Genomic DNA, 22,510 nt, shown 5'->3' on the forward strand with positions numbered 1-22,510 from the left:
CTATAGGCGATACTGACTGTAGTTTGTTTCTTGATGACACCATGGACACCGTGTGCAGGGATAAGGAGTGCAGTGGAGTCAGGCCTGCTGGGATGCTAGCGTGCTATCTACTGTACTACTCAGTGTACGCACGCGCCACGCTATCTGGGCAGCTACAAAAATGATTATGTGCGTGCGTGCGTGCATTAGAAGTGTCATGTTAGCCTGTCAAATCAGTTGGAAGTCATAGCCAGTGGCAGTGCTCATGCTTGAGGGTCTCGCCCAACGGCCGAGTCGCGTGCTCCTCCACATCACATGTACAGTGCTGTCAGTTCTAGTTGAAAGCCCTCGACCTCGTGTTTATCCGCGCCGTGGTCATCAGTTGGTTGATATTATGTCAGCATGCAAGCAAGAATGGTCTTTACCGACATTTGCTGTACTCTATTGTTTCTTGTGTTTGCGACTCTCTCTCCCTCCAACGTAGTTCAACCACAAGAACAGTCTTTATTGGGTCTGCGAGCACGCACGAAACCCTGCTATCGACTATGTCGGGTCTGAGCAGTGCCCTGGTGCACCGGTGACGGAGACTTTCAACACCGCGCAGCGAATGCTGTCGTCAAAGGCGCAATACAACCCTGAACCCTTGTTCTTCCGGTGATGCTTCCACTATCCGCCGTTCGAGCCACGAATGGCAAAATGTCGTGTTGTCACAATGTGAGTGTGACCTAATGCGCAGGAAAGTGAACACTCTATTCCAGACCAGAGTCCAGACTCCAGAGGCAGAAGAGTAACTACTTGCTACGGGTACAGTTTGTCAGCGGAGGCAAAGGAAAAGCAGGTGTCTTTAGCAGCTGAGCTCCCACAATGAAAAGAAACTAACCCACGCCCAGATGGTATTGACAGGCGATATGTTCTCTCGGCCCATAAATGTCCTGGAGTGGCATGAAATGCAGTGCCACAGCTACATGTATATCATGTATATCCGCAGTCCCTGGTTTTTATATTTATGGAGATATCGTTCTTGCCAGCTGCTCCAGAACGACGTTTCTCTCGGGGACCTCCGGTGCAAGATTGACGTGCGACAGTCAATGATGTAATGCGTATCTGCAGCCCAAATGCCGGCGCTGCCATGAACGACAGATTCTACGATGGCCAGAGTCGACGCGCTTGAACAGCGTTCGGGATCTGCAATCACGCGAATGACGATTGACCGCTTGTACGGCTGAATGGTGGCGAGAAATTCTCTGACGAAAGACTTCGCCACGCAGCGATTGGTAGCGGCCCTTTGATGATGCCCGTCACACCGAGGAATGCGTATCATCCCCAGTACACTGTATCAGCATGACACCAACTTTTGTGACCAAGGAAAAGGGCCAGCGAGCGGTGCGTGCGTGCGTCTGTGAGCTGACAGCGTGCGCCTGTGCACCTTTTCGGCCATGGGCATGGTGCATCGTGTTTGATCGGCGGAAGGACGCATGCAAAGCGGATAAACATCCACGGCCACAGAGCTACGGTGAGCGTGAGGTAAGAGTCGGGCACTAACGTCGTTCTAGTGTACAATCATGTACTTTACAGCACATTCTTGTAGTGACCTGTTGCTCGCGTACATAATTTTATGGTGTCACCGATTCTTTGCGACATACGTACAAGGCGAAAATCATGTTGTGATGCCGCTCGATTTTTACGTGCGTGCGCGCAAGTGTCTGTGGCCTTCGCCCGCGGGTTTATCCATAGATGTACATAATCATTGTACCAGGACTTCAACGATCCCCTCACTACAGACTGTCAGTGGGCAGGCTAAACACATACATGACATTGTATAATGTACACAGCTGCACAGGGGTATGCGGTCACATGACCATGTCAATGGTGTGTCACTGATTACTGCCTCAGTGACTGTGTACACAGCCTGTGTGAATAATAATAATAATAATAATTCTGTTTCTGTGTAGTATGTGTGTTACCCGTGAATGATTATGACTGTTCAGGAACTAATTGCAGGCACTTCCAACAGTGGTATGTACTGTGCATGCCTGCACAGTACACTGCAGTACCCAGCACAGGCATTAGCAATCAGTATTGTTTGATGGTAAAGTGATAATAGTACATGGTGCCATATGGCAGTGGTAATGAGCGCACAGAGCCATGCCTAGACAGACTGCTGGTTACAGATGTACATGTACTGCATGTGGAGGTGTCTCGAACACCTAACTAAGCGCTGCAAGTCAGCACGTGACATTACTCACTGGCCAGAAGGCCCGGGACTGGGAGCCGTGACATCCTTCAACTTGACAGTGCCGTTGGCATGTGATGGTGAGAGCGGGCCAGTGAAATCTCTACGGCAATGTGCGCTGCTGGCAGTGCGCTGCAATCAAGTGACAGGATGGGCACACGTTCTCTCCGGCACTGCTCTCGTTCTGGCGTGTGGACGCTGACAGGCCCGGCCATCATAATATCGAGGCCGTATGCGACGGCAGCGCTCGTGTCCTCGGGGATCGCGAGCTGCTGGCACGCACGCGAGCGCTTGTCACCGCAAGAGGCCCTGCAATGCTGCTGTGGTCTTGTCCGGACACTCGCCTGCCAGGATTGCGCTTAAGTCTCTCACGTTTTCCTCACGTTTTGCGCGGTACTGGGCATGCAGGCTTCTGCAGGTTCTATTTAGAGATGGCTGTTTCTCTCAACTTGGCATCGACCATCCAAGAACGGCTACGTCCAGTGCGTATTGACAGTCCATCGCTTCGCCGAAGCATGGTTTGCGCAGCGTTTAGTACACGTTGCTTGGATGTGTGTGCGGTCTGGAGTGCTGTTTCACGGGGGAGCTAGGTAGGCGTTTCATGGCTTGTCGAGAGCAGCGCAAGCTCAATGGTGGCTCCCGAGATGAAATGTGCACTTCCCCATGGTGGCGATCGGAACCCCTTGTCCCACATTTTTTTCATGTTCTTTTTGGCGCTCTTGAATCAAGTGGTGACAGACAATGCAAGCTGGTGAATGTGGCTTTAATGCTGGCATGGTTGCAGTTGCCAAAGAAAGAATACTGGGTGATGAATGCAATACCATCCGGCCCTGGCTGGGAACGCGTCATTGATGCACGGTAGTGCAATGCGGCAGTACAATAATGACTTCACTGCATCCGCCGGTATGATGTCATCGTGGACTGCAAGATGGCAGGGTCGGTGTAGATACGTCCGACAGACTATGTCCCCGGATGCAGTTACGCATCCAGCTGTTCCATTTGTGCCCTGAACTCTAAAGCCCTTTTCAGTGATCACCACCTGAATGTGAACAGGGGAATTCCTATTCTTTACAGATTTTCCGGGAATTGTTTCCCTTACATTGAATAATGAAGGGATGGCCGGATCATCTGGGTTCCATGTCACTTTGGGCAAGGTGGTGTTGCACAATAAAAGTGAGAAATTCTGGACGTCGGAGGCGGTATCTGAAGCATCTTTCATAGCGTAACTGGGGCGAGCATGTCACCTATGGAAGTGCCTTCAAGGCGGTGGAATGCTTGCAGTGAAACTATTTTTCTTTTGTAGATGAGATAACGGACCAGGCGAAACTGAATAGGGATCCATTGATTGCCAGTGGTGCACTGACATTTCGTAAGGATTTGAGTCCGCATCGGTTGGAACTTACATTTAATAGTGGACTTTAGGTAAATGTTTTGCTGGCAGTATTGATGACGTCATTACTGTCCTGCTTTGACGCAGGTCATGTCCAGGTTTTTGGCAAAAATCCAGTCATTCCTGGGATCTCAGCCAGTACACTTTGCCGGAATCTCAAGTATCACTGGCACTCGCCCTGCTGGAATGCCATTGTTGTCACGTTGGTCACCAAGAGCACGGGTTTTCTCAACTTTTCTTGTGTTTCATGCGCATGCTTGGCCAACAGTTCTCTGCCCAATTAGACTTCAGCATGGTTCAGATTCACCTGCACCACGAGCTATTTTTGAAAGTCACGACCCCCATAATGTAAGCTCCTCTTCATGGGAAGTTTTCGTTCTTAGGGTATTGTTGGTCAGTCGTGGATCCTGGTGGTGACAGTCAATTTTTCCTTCAGACTTTTCTCCTTTTCCATTCCCTCAACGACTGAATATTTGAGTGTTAAATCCTTCTTTTTTTTTTAAATTTTGAAGCAATGTAACATAAAAAATTACGTGGAGACAATTTAATTATGGCAGTAAAAAGGATCAGGTGCGCACTCATTCTATACACACATTAAGGCAAAGTTGTTGGGTGAATTCCAAGAACGTTTTCTTGTGATCGTCATCAGTTGGACTAACATCACATTGTCGATACGAAGGTAAAGCAATAGGGTATATAAACTATTGAGACATTGAACGACCTGACACCTAGCTGTAGCATTCTAGTGCAAAAAATAAATATACTCTTGTTACTTTTCCTTCGTATCGACAATGTGATGTTAGTCCAACTGATGACGATCACAAGAAAACGTTCTTGGAATTCACCCAACAACTTTGCCTTAATGTGTGTATAGAATGAGTGCGCAGCTGATCCTTTTTATTGGTATAATTGAAATAAATAAACCTAATGCAACAATCTCTCCTCCTCTTCTCCTCTCAGCCGGCACATGGCTACCCTCAGTAGCCATGACACATACCAATAATTCTAAGCAACGAACGGGTTACATGTGTAATGGCTACTGAGAGTAGCTATGCGTCGGCTAAGAGCGCACGGGGGAGAAGAGGATGAGAGATCAAGTTGTTGCATTATTGAACAGCCGAATGGTACTGCTCACAACTTATTTAATTAACCTACTTATTTATTTTTTGCGCAATAGACTGTTACAGCTAGGTGTCAGGCCGTTGAATGTCTTTTAGTTTTGTGCCCAGTTATCATACTTTCTGACTGCTTATCATCTAGATACAGCGTTGCAGTGACTCAAAGCTCGTACCCATGTGTCCTTTACATTTTACTCGTAATTATAATATACGAGGAGATAAGACAAATAATTATCGCAATGAAACCTTTTAAAAGGAACATAGTATTTTTCTGACGTATCTAATTCCTGAACGTTTTCAAAACCTTCACGTCAGAGGAATTACAGGGAAGGAAGCAATAGGGATTGGCCACCAAAAATACAAGTACATTGCATGATAGATTATTATGAACTCTAGATCATTCTGATGATTATTCTTTTTACTGGTTTGAGGTAAAGATGCAAACGGGAAAGGCTGAAGGAAAAATTGACTGTCACCACCATAATCATTTTGATGGCGATTCTACTTTATGGTCACTTGCACGTTCATTTAAAATGCCAACTGCGACAAAACACACTCGTGCTGAAATTGTTTGCTGGTAAGCATTTCAGTTGTGTGATACACGTTTTGGAAATTCATTATTGACTCAACACCAGAGTTTCGAAATATTTTTAAATCAAAATATATGCGCCCATCGTTCAACATGCGTGTACTAAGAACTGGTAAAGTCAACACTATTGCTACACAGTTTCATTCTGATTCGGATGCATACTTGTTTGTGGCAAGTTTATTCTCTGATTAAGTACTCTAGTTATCGTCTTCTGTACACTCTTTTAAAGTTAACCTTGGGCTATTTTAAACTCTCGATTCCTTCATGCCTTTTCTCTTTTTTCTTACTGTTTCGGATAGTTGCCGTGGTTGGCCATCACCCTTCATTTCACATTCATTTGTCATTGGCAGTCGTCTGACGAGCCGGGAAATGTTGAATGAATACAAATACAAATACAAAGTATCTCTCTTCGTGAGCCTGGTATACAGTCGACCTTGCCAACAACAACCCTCGATGGTCGCATCAAGAGAAAAGTGTCGTGATTCACAAGTTGTCGTTATTCGTGATGGTGACCAAATTGTTGGCTCTTTGATTGGCGTGGTCAGCGAAAGGAATTACTGTAGTTCGTCTCAACGCTGACGGCAAAAGTATCCGGTTGAATGGTCACGCAGGCTGAAGATTGTGTCGTCACTCGCGAGTTGTCGTGACCCGAGGTCATTATTTACGAGGGGTTGATTGCGCATGGTTTCATGCTCTCCAGGCCTACTTTGCTTGTATAGTGGCATGTTCACATTGAATTGTCTCATCAGCAGGGTGCTAGGGTCGCTACTGTGCATATGCCGAATGACTATGAGAGGAGAGAGAAGAGATGGTGGGTAGGCACTAGGTAAAAAGAAAAGAAAAAAAAGGTAAAATATTACCAATGATAAAACAAGGAGAAACGTCTTTGAATGTTCTTTGACGTTAATATGCAGCAGCTACTCTGTGTGAAAGGAACCAATGAAATCCATACTTCAGAAGCACTTTTAATATCGTAAAATCATTTTCATGCAGCATACAAACTCCTGTGAATTCTGAACTTGATGGAACACGGGGAAGTGATATCCTGAGCCGGCGGCGGCCAACACATGACCCACAGCTGAGGGTGTTGGTCAATGTTAACATGGCCTCATCAGACACAATCGCCGCCACTCGGGTTTCCTCAGCTGGAGCATGAAGACACGGGTTCAGTACAGCCACTATAGGGTTCGCTTTGCTGAGCTGCTGACAGGAGCATTCTTGAACATGATTGCTGGGTGTCCTTGAGCCATCATGGACCGACTAAAACAGTCACGGGGGAAACTGCTCACCCGCTTCATTGACAGGTGCTCCTCCAGTCAGCGTCTCTCAGTTGCCATCATCTTAAAGGGCATGTTTCCTGTTCATGTGTGCCTGTGCTGGCGTTTAGGTTGTGCGTGGAGAGGCCTGGATGTGACGTAGCTGACTGCACCTGCACCATCTAGTAAGTCTAATTGAGGTAAGTCCACCGTAACTTACAGTTGTGTTGTAGTCCAGTTTAGTATTTTTAGAGCAGTGCAAATCTAGTAGAAGTCTCTTTGGAAGGGTGTGCTGTATGTTCGTTGGACCCGTGGGCGCACCTTTAGGTTTGTATGCCTCCCAGCTGACCCAGCGCATACCCCTCCTGGGTGGCACACGCTACAAGATGACCTGATGCCGGTCAGTATCATTTCGTAGGTTGCGAACGTGAAGACACGGTCTCTTGCCACTGGGGTCTCCACGTTAGGGGATTCCCCTGCGCCGACCGATGCATGAGACTATGTTCATGTTTGGGTTGGAATGTATACTCTTTGGAGGCCATTTCCTCCATGATCTGCCGCAAAGGAGAGCAGCTCGGCCGCAGACACTGGGCTTGTTTTGTGTCTGCACACGGGATGGTTGTAGTTGGCTGTCGCCACCCAATTTTAAGGTTCTTCTTTGGGCAGCCGCCTAAAAGAACACATCAGCATTATGTATGTTTCTGAGGAGCTCGTCTTAACGGGGGTTAGCGAAAACAAGGTTTAGGGGCTTAGACTCCGTCCGTGTAGGCTGTCACGTTTCAGGATATGTATTGGGGGAGGAAAAGGTGTTGGTAGCATGGCGTCTTTATTGTTTGCATGATGGTCACGATGTGGATGTGCGTGCAGGGTAGATCGTGCACAGGACACAGCTAGTCAGGGGGAATACTAGCGAGACACAAGCTGGGATACTGTTGGTAATCATGTACATAGTGTATGTGCTGCTGACCCGAATTCCTGCTAGCTGTCAGCATGCTATACCAAACACCTGTGCCTGGTTATGCTAACTTACAGCGTCCGCTTCCAAGTACTTCAGAGTTGAATGATAGCCTATGGCCAGTATCGAGCAGGGTAATGGGCGGTCAGGGGGACTTGGAGTCACTTTGAAAGTGAGATCACGCACAGATGTGTCAGTGGGCTAGTGCTTTCAAGGTCAGAATTATCATGCTGTGAAGAACTACATGGATGGGTGATGTTCAGCACTTTGCCACGACACGGGAGGTTGATCACAATTTAATCAGCCCAAGACTCCCTGCTCGGTCCTGCGTCAGCATAGCATATTGAATTCGCAGCATACCAGAGGGAAGATCATGGGGTGGTATCCGGCCTGATCATCTGTAGATAATTTAATTGGAGTGTTGTCCTCTTTGGCCTCCAGGAGATCCTGTCCGGTTAATGGATTGTTAATTTCACTCCTTGGACTTGAAGCGATATCTTGCAATAGGAAATGCAAAAAACATAATTTAGGCTTGTGGTACCAAACTTGAGTTTTGAATTGCCCTTATCAGCTACCAAGAATCAACAATGGGGCCGCTTTGAAATCGTGGAGATCGGAAACAACTCTTAGGTGTTCTTGAAGGAACAGGAATGTCTATGGCTCTGGTACCTGTTTATGGGTTTCAAGACCTGTTTGGTCTGAGGCTGTTGCGGGTGAATGCTGGTGACTGCCAGCTGAACCATGGCACCTCATCAAACGGCACTAAGTGGATTTGAAGCAGTGCTTGAGAGGACTGGCACGAGTCTTGCTGGACTGCCTCTGGGGAATAACAGCGGAGACACGCAGCATGTGGAGGCACACTCTGCATCATAAATATCTGCTAACAATTATATTCAGGTTACTGGAGCTTTATATAAGCCTTACTCGGATATGCGGATGGGCACTCGAGGCCCTTCCCAGTGACATAATGCAGTAGTCTAAATAGTGTGCCATGCATCATGGTGCTGCACCTGCAATGGGATGCCTCTCCAGACACTGTGCTCTACTATTTCTTGTATCTCAGCTGCATCCCAGATCAAATTTTCTCGAGAGCAATCGAATGTTGTCCTTTGGTTCAGTAGTTTTGTGGCGTCCTTGACCTGCACCAAACGTGACTCCTTCTAAAATCCAGCTGCGTATGATAGTGTTTTGCCTGCTGGATGGGAATGGTATAATTGGCGCTACGTGACTTCAGCAAAGGGCGAGTCAGATCGAACCCCCGCCACCGGCCTCGCAAGTCTGGCCTCGCAAGTCTCGCTTCTGGTCTTGGGGGGGGGGGGGGGGGGTATGAATGTGACGATGCGCCGTTGCACGTCCTGTGTCATGGCTCTGGCCCTGGACATTCTCATGTGGCACAACGGTGTGGTGAATACTCGCCGCAATCTCCATGGTGATTAAACCAACAGACGGAACTGATTAACTTCAGCTTGTACTTACCGCCGTTTCTTCAAAGATACATGCAAGATTAAATTTGAAAAATTCCCAAACATAATAGTGTGTGGGAGTATAAACTCCAGCTCATACCAGTAAAGAGAAGAGGCGAAAACATTGATTTCACACGATAGCAGATGCACTTTGATGTGGAACTTTAGTGCTTGAATAGCTATGTTCAGCCTTGGCTGTCACAGTATGTGTGGACTGATTAATTTATGATATTGGCCCTTTCCTCTGGTTGCCCTCTGGCCACAATCTAAGCAAGCTCTGCCAGAATACTTGGCACATTCTTTGGCGTCACCCAAAACAAATCTCACAGCTAGGTATCAGGGGGGTGACTTGGTCTACTGCTCCTTGAGAGATACGTGACTTTCTGAAGAGCTTTCAAGTGTCCGGGTGCCGCAGATCCGGAATTATCATTCCGGAACCTGATGCTCTGGGCTCAATTTCTGCATGAAACGGAGCTGTGACGTAAGTCACTGCTGGCTAGCCGGCTGGAGGTAGATGGGCTGTTAATAAGTCCAGGCCTTTTCACACTGCAAAGTCGGTATCACATGCAGCTGTGGGGAGAGGCTTCCTTGTGTCAGCCGTATTGTTAATGTCTCTGCTCACACAATTTTGAGTCTGAGTATTTCCTTGTGTTCTGGCCTGTAGTGTTAGTATGCAGTCAGCCCCGGTTCGGACCCTGGCATGGAAATGACCAGTGATATCCGTGTTCGAGAGCGCTGGCTGGCATTGTGCATGTGAGGCACTGCCAGGCCAGATGCTCTGTCACAGACTGTGCCCCTGTGCCCATGGTGATTGGTGGTGGAGTACTGCATGCGCATATGCATCATGGCGGCATGCATGCTCCCATTCACACTACTGGTAACATGTTGTAGATTAGAATTCTCCTACACGTGCACAGCGGCCAGCTGAGATAATTCGATTAGACGGTAGTGAATCACGTACCATGATTGTGTTCTTGATCTGAATTGGAGCCCGATCCCCTGTACACCTAGTACACAATCATAATACAGTAAAACCTTGTTTAAGCGACCACCACCCCCCCCCCCCACGGTGCAAGGAAAGGCGGTCGTTAAAGCCAGGTGGTCTTTAGAACCAGGCCCCACGGTGCCTGTGTAGAGCTGTCCGTGCATGGGAAAACGGTCGTTCAGAGCAGGTGGTCGCTAAACCCAGAGGTCGCTTACACCAGGTTTTACTGTATACTCTGATTTCAGAAATTTTCGGTGCTCAATATTTTCAGTATGAGGGCGAAAGGCCAGGTTAGGTGAACAGAAATTTTAGGTACAGAGAAGCAGTTCCCTATTGGGTTACGTGTGTTAATGTTTGTTCGGTTTATTGACATTTTAGGTATGAAACAGATGCACCGAAAGTACCGAAAATTAAAGTACACAGAAAAAAATTGTGAAATTAGAGTAGCAGGTAGATGACACTTGTGTCATGCATGATGTTACACTATAGTAGTTGGTGCAAGTCAAGTTAGCATTCCGCTATGATGATTCTACCTTCGAATAGTTCAATGCTTTACTGAAATTGTTGATAAGACTTCATTGCATCCCATTCACCTAGTTCTTATGAGCAAATGGGATCGAGGCATTTGGCCTCTGGTTGGTGGATCTGATCTATCCTCCCCCACCGTCTAGGAGCCACATCTGACGCCTGATCATGGGGTGGTGGCGTCCCACGGAAGCGGAAGGGTGGTTCTTGACCAGGGAGTTGTACGACTCCTTGTTCTTGACCTGCCCGGTACGCGAACCCCGTCGAATTTATTTATTCATTTATTTTTATGAGCTTTACTGAGGAGAACTAAGTAATAATATTGTAACACGGTCCAGACACTAAGATATCCAGGGGTTGAGCAGCTAGTGTTGAGGAAGACGTCGATTTCTGTGTCCGTCTGAGTATAAACCGTTCCTTTGGTTGCAAAGCTCAAATATCTTCCGTTGCCTTCGGGTGGATGCTTTGGATTGGTCATCATCATCATCATCATCATCATCATCATCACAAGCCCATAGCCCTAAGGCCGTCGGGGCGTCACAGAGCAAGTATGAACAAGCGAGCACCATAAAAGTCGATCGCGTGCAGCAGCGAGCAGGGACTGCACGTCAAGTGCAGTCCATGAAATAATATCATCAAGCCATGACATTCTGGGCCTGCCTCGGCCACGACTTCCAGCAGCACAACCCTGAATAACAGTCGATGACAAACAGCCGGAACGAACAATATGACCAAAAATTTGCAATTTTGGATTGGTGCGTGGCGATAATGTGTTGGTCACTGGTTTTCCCATTCGCACCGACACACTGAAGAGAATGCGCCATCTTTTTCTCCCTCTCTCCCTTTTTGATGACCCTCAGTTTTGTTGCTTTTCTTGTTCGACCATCTTTGAAGTTTTACATTGTACTGTTGAGGCATTGAACTACTTCAGAAATAAAATACATCAAACACAAACCGTGCCTGCTGTAGTTTGTGCTCTTGTACAGTGTCATGGCCACTCCAGGGTAACACAGCGCCTAGTGTGGGCACGCACGCATGTACACAGTACTACACATGCTGCAGGTGAACCCAGACTGGCCTAGCTTCACTGCTGGGAACCATGGACATATCAGGGAGCAGGACATGCCCGGGCATATCATATGCACAGTTCATCCAGGTTCACAGATTTTGAACTGATACTACGGAGCAGAAAGAATTTAGGAAAGTGTCCATAGATGGAATCTAATGCCAGTACATGATCTATAATAGATGACTACATGATGGGGCTAACATAAACATCATTCCATTATCATGTTCTATTTTTGATTCAGTCAACAAGTCCATCATCATGCCTAGCCCATTACGGCTAATGATATTATTGACTTCAGCTCAGAGTGTACACGGTGGTTGTGTGTATTGTGCCTGTGTTATCAAGTCCCCGTTGCCGCTACTAACGTCCTGGTTTCTAGTGTGTGGAGTGTCGTTTCCCTAGGAAAAATTGTGACACTCGTACAGACCACTGTGTGTTGTTGGTGTTTGTGCCATACCGTCACCCGATATGCACATGTGTACATGTGAGTGCGCCTATGAATGCCACATAGCATGTACAATTAAATCTTGAATGATTAAGATCACTTTCAGCCTTTCCGGAATGAATGCCTTCTAGCGTATGATGTCGTCATGGGGTTCTTTTCAGGTGGAGGCTGGTCATACTTGCGCACACGTATTTTGAAACTAAAGATGATCAGTGGTGGCTGGTGTCACAGGTGGTCGCAAAGGTGTTTAAATCATAGACCGAAATTTGAGTTCCAGCAAGTGGAACATTTTAAGTTCTATAAGTGTAGACTCACCAAAGCACAACAGTATAGCAAGGCTGACTATTCATAACTCTGAGGCTCGCGCTGAGTGAAATCATCTGATGATGCAACTTGATAGTGTAGAGTCCACGCCACATGCATTATACATGTATCTTGGTTGGAATTATGGGATCACAACGATTCAATCACACACTTTTGGTGACTTATTATGGTGCTAAACTGAGTGAACAGTCTACCGTCTTTCTGACATTGCCACTCGAACTTGACAATAGAAGCTGCTTTTCGTATGTGCAGTTACATTGAGCCATGGTGTTTTTGTCTTATGTTTGTGAATCCTTCCCGGAAGCAAATGCTGGTTTTTATGCATTCGTGTAATTACTCAGCGTTATTTGCAATAATAATAATAATAATAAACTGAGTGCATTCCCTAGATACATGAACAGTGTACTTTGAAGTACTTAATTCCTGCCGAGGTCTATCCCTTGAGGATACTATGGTATCTTGGCCAGATTGGACATCTTTACAAAAATAATGTCTTTCTTTGACCAGCAACATGCATACCATTATGTCTTAAACCCCAACTTGCCAGCTTAATATCCAGTACGGCATTTGTGCCGGTTTTCTGTGACCAAGGCTTGCAGTGAAACCGACCAGTCAACGGCAACATATCTGTACGGTGATCGCTCGCGATGCGCCAAGTTTCATTTCATGGAGGAAATAAGATAAGGAGCTAGCTCATGCCTCATGTTCCTATGAGCTTATTTTCTGCGGCGTACACGTTTGCAGATACTATCTAAGCATTCTAAGGCCATTCGATATGTATTTATGGCTACTCGTGAACCTCTGCAAATGCCTGCCTGAGCGTGTTATTGGTTCTGTTTGCCACTCTTCTGCAGCTCTGCTGAATCTTGCCCCATCGCCACAACAGTCCTGAATATTCACGGTTCGCCAGGCTGTTCGGCACAAACTGAAGCATGCAGGTTCAGTGGCCAAGATCATCTCCACACCGTTGCATGGTTGGCAGAGGAAGCAACTTGGTCAAGTACGGCTGTACCTCGTCGTGCTGTGGTAAGACAGGGTACATAGTTTCGTGCACTTGTCACAAGTCACCACCTACTTGCTCTTGGTCAGATCTGCTTGCCTAACCGTGTGTCGTGTGATCGTGTTGCGTGTGATCGTGTGGCATGTGATCGTGTTGGTGTTTGCTACACTGAAGAAGTCCCCTGACTTACCCATTGGGAATTCTGGTTGACCTGGCAACTTTACTGATGGCTACCTTTACCACCGGCGTTCTATTTGGTTTAAGAAAGCTTTAGTTGATGGCTATGTGTAAACAAGATGGACTCACACCCTGTATTGGTTGGAATTTCAGGACCTAATGGGATTAAACCTGGAATTTTGATTCACATTATGGTCTGATTGCTCTTCTGCATACGACACTGTCGTGCAATTCGTTAATTTGTTTTGCTGCGTACTCAGCTGGGGGAGAGAGCTGTTGGCAGCCTCATTGCATATTGTCCCAGGGGCATACTGAATTTGGGAAACATTCCAAAGAATGCTGCAGATCACGTTGCTGGGCCGTAACCCAGCGACAGTTTGCTTTGGTGATGGTGGTGAGAATATTGAGTTTGTGCCGCGGGCTAAGCATACAGGGCAAACGTGGCTATAACATGCTATCAGGCGCCTGTTAGTTTCCTCGTATTCCATCTGGATTGCGCAGTTTGTGGCATGGACGTACTGCAAATCTGCGGCCTGTTATGGTATGGCTGTGCTGTTGCTTGTTATGGAACACACAGTGGGCTGGGCAGGGTTGTTATTGTCTACTTCGAAGTACACCAAGCTACATCTTGCTGCAGTCCTTGCTAACATGATTCTGCGTGTCGAAAACTGCAAACGGTGGCGAGCGAAACTGCGAATCGTGCATTCCTGTCATGATCTGTAATTCACCTGCTCTGCCTATTCAATGTGTGCACCGTGCCATTACCGGAAGTCAAGCGTTGGCTTCGGGGGTTAGGGCGCATTTGGGGACACATACGAGAGATGATGAGATGTGCAGGCTGAGCTCGTTGAGCTGCAGTTTGTAAGTGATATACGGTTACAGCGGAGGATGTGTCCAGTCCATGCTGGGGTCCTGCGTTTGGCCAGGAAGCTTGTAAACGATACCAGCAGGATGGAGGAGCGCAGAGCACATGTACCGCCATGGCATGTGAAGGAGTCAACTGAGTTTGTGTGACGCTGGTATTGTTAGTGCTGCTGGCTCTGGTCACGGCTGGTAGTGGTGTCAACTGTAATAACTACAACGATGCTGCTCGCCTCCACGCCACTCACAGAGAAACCTTGGCTGACATTGGTGAGTGTGTTTGGGAATGGGACACGCCCAAGCGACAGCTCTGTCACCCTGACATGTTAAGCAGGAAGTTAGGAGGGCCTTTTCGGCGCTTTTCTGCATAGTGCTGCGGCGCAATGACTTCCAGGCGTAATTCACCAAGGTACAGTGGCCAGACAAGGTTTGAATCATGTCACTTGGTGAGTGAATCGGACGGCTGCCCTGATGATAAACAGAAGCAACAACAAGCCCAAGATTAACTGAGGTCTTCAGTGCTGCACCAGCGGTTGTACTCTCTGCTCGCGAGTAATGACAGCATACTGCGTGCCAACGACACGCAACTCCAATACTTCTGCTTGTAGCAGTTCTTGACACTTCTTATTTGAATCCTGGGCTCGTTGAGCAACCACCTGGCCAACTAGCCATTAATCAACTGCCATTTCAACAGCCCATGACTGGGTGGCCTCACATAAGGATCAACATGGCCCATTAAGTACTCGGTATCAGCAACATCAGCGGCAGCAGCAGCAGTTTAATGACGAGACTTACCCACCCCCGCCGTGCACATGCTGCATTGATTATAGGAGCTGGCCCGCCTGAACATCCTCGGCCTAAGAATGTCACAGGCAATCTGGTACGCGATGTATACCAGACGAATTTATTGTAGTGACAAGCCAGGGATGAGTAAATACTAAGAATACTAAGATGTAAGATGAGATTAATCAACACGGCTCATCAGGAGCTAGATTTGGGCTGTTGGGCATTTTGGGGCGGCACAGCCAAGCTGTGCTCATCTGAGTGCTTTAATAGTAGCCTTATGCCATGGGGGGGGGGGGGGGGGTAGATACATACAATGTCATTGTACATGTAGATGTACCAGGCTACTGCAGCTCTGGGTGCAGATAGGGCAGGCCGGGATGCTGTGCTGGCTTCAAAGTGGCCTGATGATGGTGCTAGTGCCACTGCATGCAGTCTTGTTCAGTGACTGGCTTGCCCCGGGGGCCAAGTGCAGCCAGCGCTTGAGGAAAAGAGGCATGCGGGGAGACACATTATGGTCTGTATAGTATCATCATCCTCGAGCCTCACCATAAAGTCTCCCGTCCTACATACCAGTCACAGTCTAGGTGTAGTGGTGTGGTGGCCTGGTGTGGTGGCCTTGTGTGGTGGCCTGGTGTGGTGCCCTTGCCAGTACTGACAGTGTAGTGTGCAGTGTGTAGTGTGTGTAGTGTGGCATGCAAGCCTCAAGGTGATGGTGCTGCACAGTCCCACACAGGCCACACTACACTACACTACACTACACTACAGTACAGTACAGTACAGGACACTACAATCATGTACAGTGACTGACTTCTTCAGGTTCTTGTACACTGTATCAGTGTACATGCATTCTGGCTCTCTGGCTCTCACTCTCAGTGTACATGCATGCTGGCTCTCTGGCTCTCACTCTCTCTCTCCCCTGGTATATTTATAGATGTGGCCTGGTGTGAAAGTGACATTGTGCAATTAGTGATTATTTTTACCCATGAAAGAAGGGACAGTGACTACCCAACCCTTCAGCGTAGGTATCTTGGAATCTTCACTTTCAGCCTGGGTGGATAGGCCGGCTCTGGAAATATATCCTGTTTTATACCAGCTGATTATATCAGGGTTGATGATGCCCGTGTTGTGCTTATCTTTACGGTTTCTATTTTTGCTGATGGCGATGGCGTAAGCTTGATCAGGACATGGAGCTGAATGGGGAAGCGGCTCGTGTGATCCAACCATTCGGCACTCTGGGTATGGCTGAAGGCTGGACTGTAACATAGCCATATACATGTACTTAATGTATACAGGGGGGGAGTGGTCCCGTCCACCATTGTGTACTTAATGTATATGTATATGTACATGTACCTGTGCCGTGATGTAGAGCCATCATTCCGTGGCTGCACAGTCACATTCATTGGCGGTGTTCTCAGGTTAAGGTTATCAGCATAGGATACGCATAAATCTTCACTCTCCAAACGGTCTCTGGGCTACACCAATCACTAAAAGAAAAAGAGATACAAAAATTCGAATAATTTAGTATCTCTTTTTCTTTTAGTGATTGGTGTAGCCCAGAGACCGTTTGGAGAGTGTTGTGAAGATGTATGGATATAGTGGATGGCTTCGCGTTTTTGAGAAAAGCATAGTATACGGGTGCATATTGTCATGTTTGAGCTAAGCATATCAGTGCATTGTATCCCCTCCCCCCCCTGATCACTATCATTGGCGTATTTCAATTCCATATACATGTGCTGTACTATCTGTATAAATGCATTGAATCTCATACATGTGCATATACGTCTATTGATAGGTCATTGACAGTCAGTTTCAAATACTCTGTATGCACCACTTTGCGAATCGTTTGCGGCGACAACTTCAAGTAAATGGCAGGTTAAGGATAGATCCGCAAGTGCTGTTGCGTACAACAATTTGCATCAAGAACGGGTTTGTCCTGGTCCTGGTGTGTATAAAAGACATGTGAACGGCATCATGTGGCAGGCCAGATCGATTTTAGCCACTAGGTGCAGCTGGTGAAGGGTGAGGTTGTTCTTTGGTCTGGGATCGCAGTGTCTATGGCCGCTTATCAAACCTTTGGGCGCGTATTGACGGTACTTTGCGATCTGGCAATCACTTCTTGAGGAGCACCCTTCAGTGGAGCAACTGTCTTCAGGGGCCCTGCCGGCGGTAGCTCAGTACTTGTAGACTGCTTCTGATGGGCTTAAGAAAGTTAAGTGTGTCATGTCCCCCGCGCTAGAGGATCCCTGCATTACTTTCTCACTCTTGGGGAAATGGCTAATGAGGAGCTGTGACTGTATTCGTGACTTCTGATCGGGATTTGACACAGCTAAAAGTAGCCGGGGTATTTTCTGCTTGAGAGCCATAGAGAGCGGCACACATCTCCTAAGAGCCATCACGCCAATGTCACAAGTCGCATGTCATTGGTTAGTAGTGATTTGAGAACCTTGTGCACGGGGAGCCAATCAGACATTTTCAGAAAAAAACGTGACAGCAGCTTGGTGTCTGACCAGGGGTGTGGCTAGTCGGTTGAGGTTGCGTCGGCACCACACGGTGTTCGCTCCACACTGTGTTCCGGCGCTGCGTATACTGCTCTCAAACTCCCCCCCCCCCCTCTCCCTCTTGCTTTGCCCTCCGTGTCTCTCTCACACTTCTCTCCGGAACTTCAAGTACTCGTATAGCGGCTAGCTTGCTATGTGGCTCGCAGGCCGTATAAGGCATAAAGAGCAGCTGCTTCTCTTTGTTCTCAGGCCAGGGGCTACACTTGTGCAAGTCACTTCTCCTGAAGGAAATCTCATGTCCCATAACCACCCAGGTGGAGGGGGTTCATCGACAAGAGCTAGCTGCAGGCTGTCCATGACATGCTTGCAATCTGCAACCCAGTTACACTGTGTCGTTTACTAGTACCTATTTATGTATTTATTTACCGTCCAATGGCAGTAGCCAATATGGGTGGATCGGGGCATTAGCCAGCCTTCGCAACCGAGGAGAAGAGAAAGAAGCCTGAAAATGAAAATGCGACGTTGGAGAAGAGAAAGAAGAAGAAAATGCAAACGGGGCATAGTCATTGGGGCGAGAACAGCATCAACTGTACTGTAGCTCTACTGTATGGCGCATAGGAGCCAGTATACTAGATTTTGTCTTTGAAAGCTTTGATGCTCCATTTTGGTGTGACTTCCATCATACCAAAATGGACAAATGGACAAAGTTTGACAAATTGTGTTCAATGTCGTATTCTAAATAAAACAAAAGTGTTGCTCTGGGCTCACTGCTAGTGATAATGATGTTGTTGTTGGTTATTGCCTATGTCTGATAAAACTCTTTTCGAGTGCGTCGACAATTACTCAAAGTGTGTTTGCAAGTCGTACAAGTGACTCTCTCTCCAGGGGCCCTTCGCCTGGCTAAAAGGCTGAAGTGTCTGCCTGCCAGCATTTTTCATATGTCACGTTCAGCTTCCGAAGTTCCTTGCGTTTCGTTTCACAGCCGTACGCAGCACACACATACACACACAAAGATGCAACCACATATTGCACATTTTGCATTTCACTGCCAAGTAGGTCACGTTTGCCAGCTGAGTGGCATTACGATGTTGAGTGTGACCTACATATTACACACAGAGAGGATACATTCACCGAATCATGGCCATCAGGAAGCTGTAATGAATACCAATCCAATGATAACGCTAAGTTGTAAATAATTCAGTATAAATCTGATAGCCCAGCGATACTTGTACATTGACCGTTAATCTGATAACTGACTTCCATTGAGAAAGTAGAGGTTTTTCTAGGCGAAGGTATAGTTGAAATCCATAATATCCGATCCACATTGAAACATTGTCCCTGCAATGCAGTGATGCTATATATGTACATGTCTACGTGTAACCGACTCTGTGCCGACTGTCGTGTCGAGCAGCGAAAGCGCAATCACTGCGTGAGTATTTTGCTCTCTTGTTCCGTTGTGTTTCCTGTGCATTTAGCTTCCTGTCATCCTGTACCAATACTGACCCAACGGCCGTGTAAACTGAGCTGGAGCGCCGCAAAAATTCTCTCATTTTCCGCTCCTGCCCCTGCTTTTCCTGCTACCCTAATCACCTCCTCAGTTCACTGCTCTGAGATATTTGTCATCAGGCTGTTTAAACGACATGTTTTTCTACAGATTTTCTTATCGCTGGACACGTCCTGTTCAGCGTTCTACTTCCTAAACATTCTGGTTGTTTAGAATGTGTGACTCTGCCCGTGTTTCGGTTTGCTTGGCGAATGTGTGTATGTGTGTGTGTGTGTGGTGGGTGGTGTGTGTGTGTGTGTGTGTGTGTGTGTGTGTGTGTGTGTGTGTGTGTGTGTGTGTGTGTGTACCCAAGTGGCTGGGGTGGTGCGTATGTGACTCCTACCTGCATGGCCTTTGCTCTGAGGTATTTACTACAACTCTAGTAGCAAGCATGTATATCTACTAGTACTGTACCTGGATGTTTGGATTTTGCTGGAAATGCTATAAGTACAGTGCTGGCAACTGAAATCCGACCCCTGAGCGGTGCGCTCACATCGCAAAGACCCAACACGGGATAGTAAAACTACGAAATAGAGACCGCTAGAGTGTGAACGCATCGCTCAGGGGTCGGATTTCAGTTTCCAGCACTGTAGTATGGGTGGAAATAACAGTCACATCTACATCTAGATTGTAGTTGCTGGGCTGTACACTCTGTGCACGCAAGCACTGAGCTCCCGGTTCGGTCAGAAGTCGGAACAGCCGCATCTACGATCACTTTATACTAACTTAGCCTAACGGAAAGCGACAGTCAAATCAGTGTCTCGTCATTGAGCATTATCATTCTCATCCCTGCTGAAACCGTCTTGTACGTATTCAAACTGATTTTGGACTACAAACTCTTCCTTGACTGCAGTCTGGCTTGCGGGTAGTGATGCCTTCGGGCCTGTTCCTTGTCTCTTGTTTTGTTTTTTTTTGCTGCCAAGCCTGAAATGCTAATCTTGCCCCGAAGTGCAGACGAATACAGGAAAGGATTCTAGCGGATACCTCATTCGTCAGCTGTTCAAGAAAGCAATGCCACCACTACAATGGTGCCCTGACACATGCTGTGTATAAACGACGCAAGAAGATAGAAGGCTTCTGAGACAATGTGGCTGATATCGAATCCATACATTCTGTCCCGTACCTAGTTATAATTATAAAGTCGAGTACAGTAGTTCTCCTCTCAGATAATTGTCACCACTTTTTCTCGTAATGGTAGAAGATGGCAGAACGGCCACCGAACTAAGTAAGCTACTTTGCCGCAGAGCACAATCAGGTGTTGACGAGTAACTGCATGCTGTGTTACACACGGTTCGCGGTGTGACACGTTGATTGTGAATGTGTGACGTGTGCGCGTGTACGCACCTCCGAGCTCTGTACCGTGTACGAGGCTTGTATTGCCTTAGCACGAGGACCAGGTCAGGTCAGGCGAGAATGACGTGACGGGTCTTGTGCACGGGTCGTCACACTTCACGTACATGTTCGTGGTGTCACTTCACTGAAGTGAGTTCGTGCGCGCGGCGGCGTTCAGTACGTTTTCAGCCCAGCGTCAGCCGGAAGAGAACGCACGCAGGCACGTGAAAAACGTACAATTCCATCGCCTGAAGGTGAAAGTACAGCCATAGACATAGTCATTGCTGAAATAATAATTGGACAAGGGTTGTGCGTCGATGACAGGGTGTCGCAGACTCGTGCGTGTCATCCGAGTCAGAGGACCTCTTCGAGTCTTCCGCGTCTTCTCAATCAAACGTTACCAATAGGCAATATATACGAGGTGCTGGAGCAGATTCTACAAGAATCACATGTACACATGCATGTTCAACTAGAAGTCTACCAAGGACGCCTCCATTCCATGATAACTACCACTATAACTGCTACCAAGGCTATTGCCACCCTGGCCTGAGTCTTGTCACGACGGAATGAGTGTGAAGACAGCCAGTGTGTGTGTGTATGCATGGCCTAGCCCTGGGGCGCTTCCAGACAACTATCGCATGGTAACGTCTCCCGAGACGCGGACGAACTCAACTGGCAGGTCAACCGGAACCTTTTTCGCTCTTCCACGGTCTTTGTCTACGGTCTAGCGCTTGACACTCCTTTCAGTTTCACGCGTCTAGTACAGGTGTCTGTCATTTTGCACGCGACCACGTTCACAGAGTAGCTACAGTGTGAAGTCCAGACATGCGCCTTAGACTATGCAAAACATGGCCGCAAGGCAAGTCAAGGCGGAAAGAAAAGAAGGGAGGACAATCATGCCCGTCTGCACAGTACCGAGGCAACGCCGTGGGCCGCTCGGCCCTGGCGCTACAAACTACACTGGAACTGCACTTGAACGCGGCGCTGCTCTCCCCTGGATGTAGGCCAACATAGCGTTGAAAGTCACCCCAGTAGGTCCAGTACACCACCAGTCACCAGCCTAGCCTAGGCCAGGGCACGCAGATTTAGGGACACAGAACACTAGGGACACAACGGTTCAGGGACGCACCGTGTCCATGTACCAATCCAGGGACACAAAGCTAAACGCTGCATCACAATCCGATTCTTATAAAAATGTTTAGGACTGGACGTTTGAACCCTCGACGGACGTAGATGTCTACACGGACGTAGATGTCTACAGCTCAAGACACTGTTGTTAGTCCTACATATTTGCATGGATATTCGATTTTTAAGTTTGCATGAGTAATCCTCGTAGAGCTGCGGCCAGGTAAAATACTTGTTCAGCTAGTAATAGTACTACTGTCGTGGACATGGAAATTCGGTCGCACGTCTAGCGGCCCCAGGGTGCTGGTCATGCAGCCGTGGAAAAGTGGTACACACATGCATTTATGCGCTGCGGCGCGATGGTCGCATCGGATCAACATGTGCACTGCATGCAGCGTTCTGTACGCGCTGAGGGCGCCGGCCCCGGTCAATCGACTGGATTTCCATGTCCGCTGCAGTAGAAAGTGTATACAGACACCCTGTGCTATCTCCTACCGGTATACCATGATCTCATTCAGGTATTATGTAATGCAGGAATAGACGCTAAGCCCTTCATACAGTCACCTAAATTTTATTTTCCGCCAAAAACCGGATAGCATTGAAACACTGGTTTCATAGGCATACCAGAGTGTGATAACAACGCGTTCTCCTTTTCGTCCGTCTTCTTCGTCCACAGAAATGTATGACGAGTTGTTTTTGTAGCGACCTGAAGGCTGGCGATCACGTCACACTCTTTCATCCGACATCATAAGCATGCGCAAGAAAATAATATCTTTCTCTTTGGCCTCAACTTCTTTGTTGTCCTGTTGGCCGTTGCAGCCATCGTCGTAGGGCCGCCGTAAACCGTGAAGGTTGCA

General features: G+C 47.5%; 1 long non-coding RNA gene across 1 annotated transcript; it reads left to right on the forward strand.

The window, feature by feature from the left end:
- Positions 1-241: 241 nt before the first annotated feature.
- Positions 242-19,390, forward strand: LOC135817968 (uncharacterized). Its single transcript, XR_010553604.1, has 4 exons — positions 242-1,503; positions 6,697-6,765; positions 13,186-13,357; positions 19,129-19,390. It is a non-coding gene; the product is annotated as an uncharacterized LOC135817968 (long non-coding RNA).
- The last annotated feature ends 3,120 nt before the right edge of the window (positions 19,391-22,510 follow it).

This window comes from Sycon ciliatum, chromosome 5 (genome assembly GCF_964019385.1).
Source record: "Sycon ciliatum chromosome 5, ocSycCili1.1, whole genome shotgun sequence".
Lineage (NCBI taxonomy): Eukaryota > Metazoa > Porifera > Calcarea > Leucosolenida > Sycettidae > Sycon > Sycon ciliatum.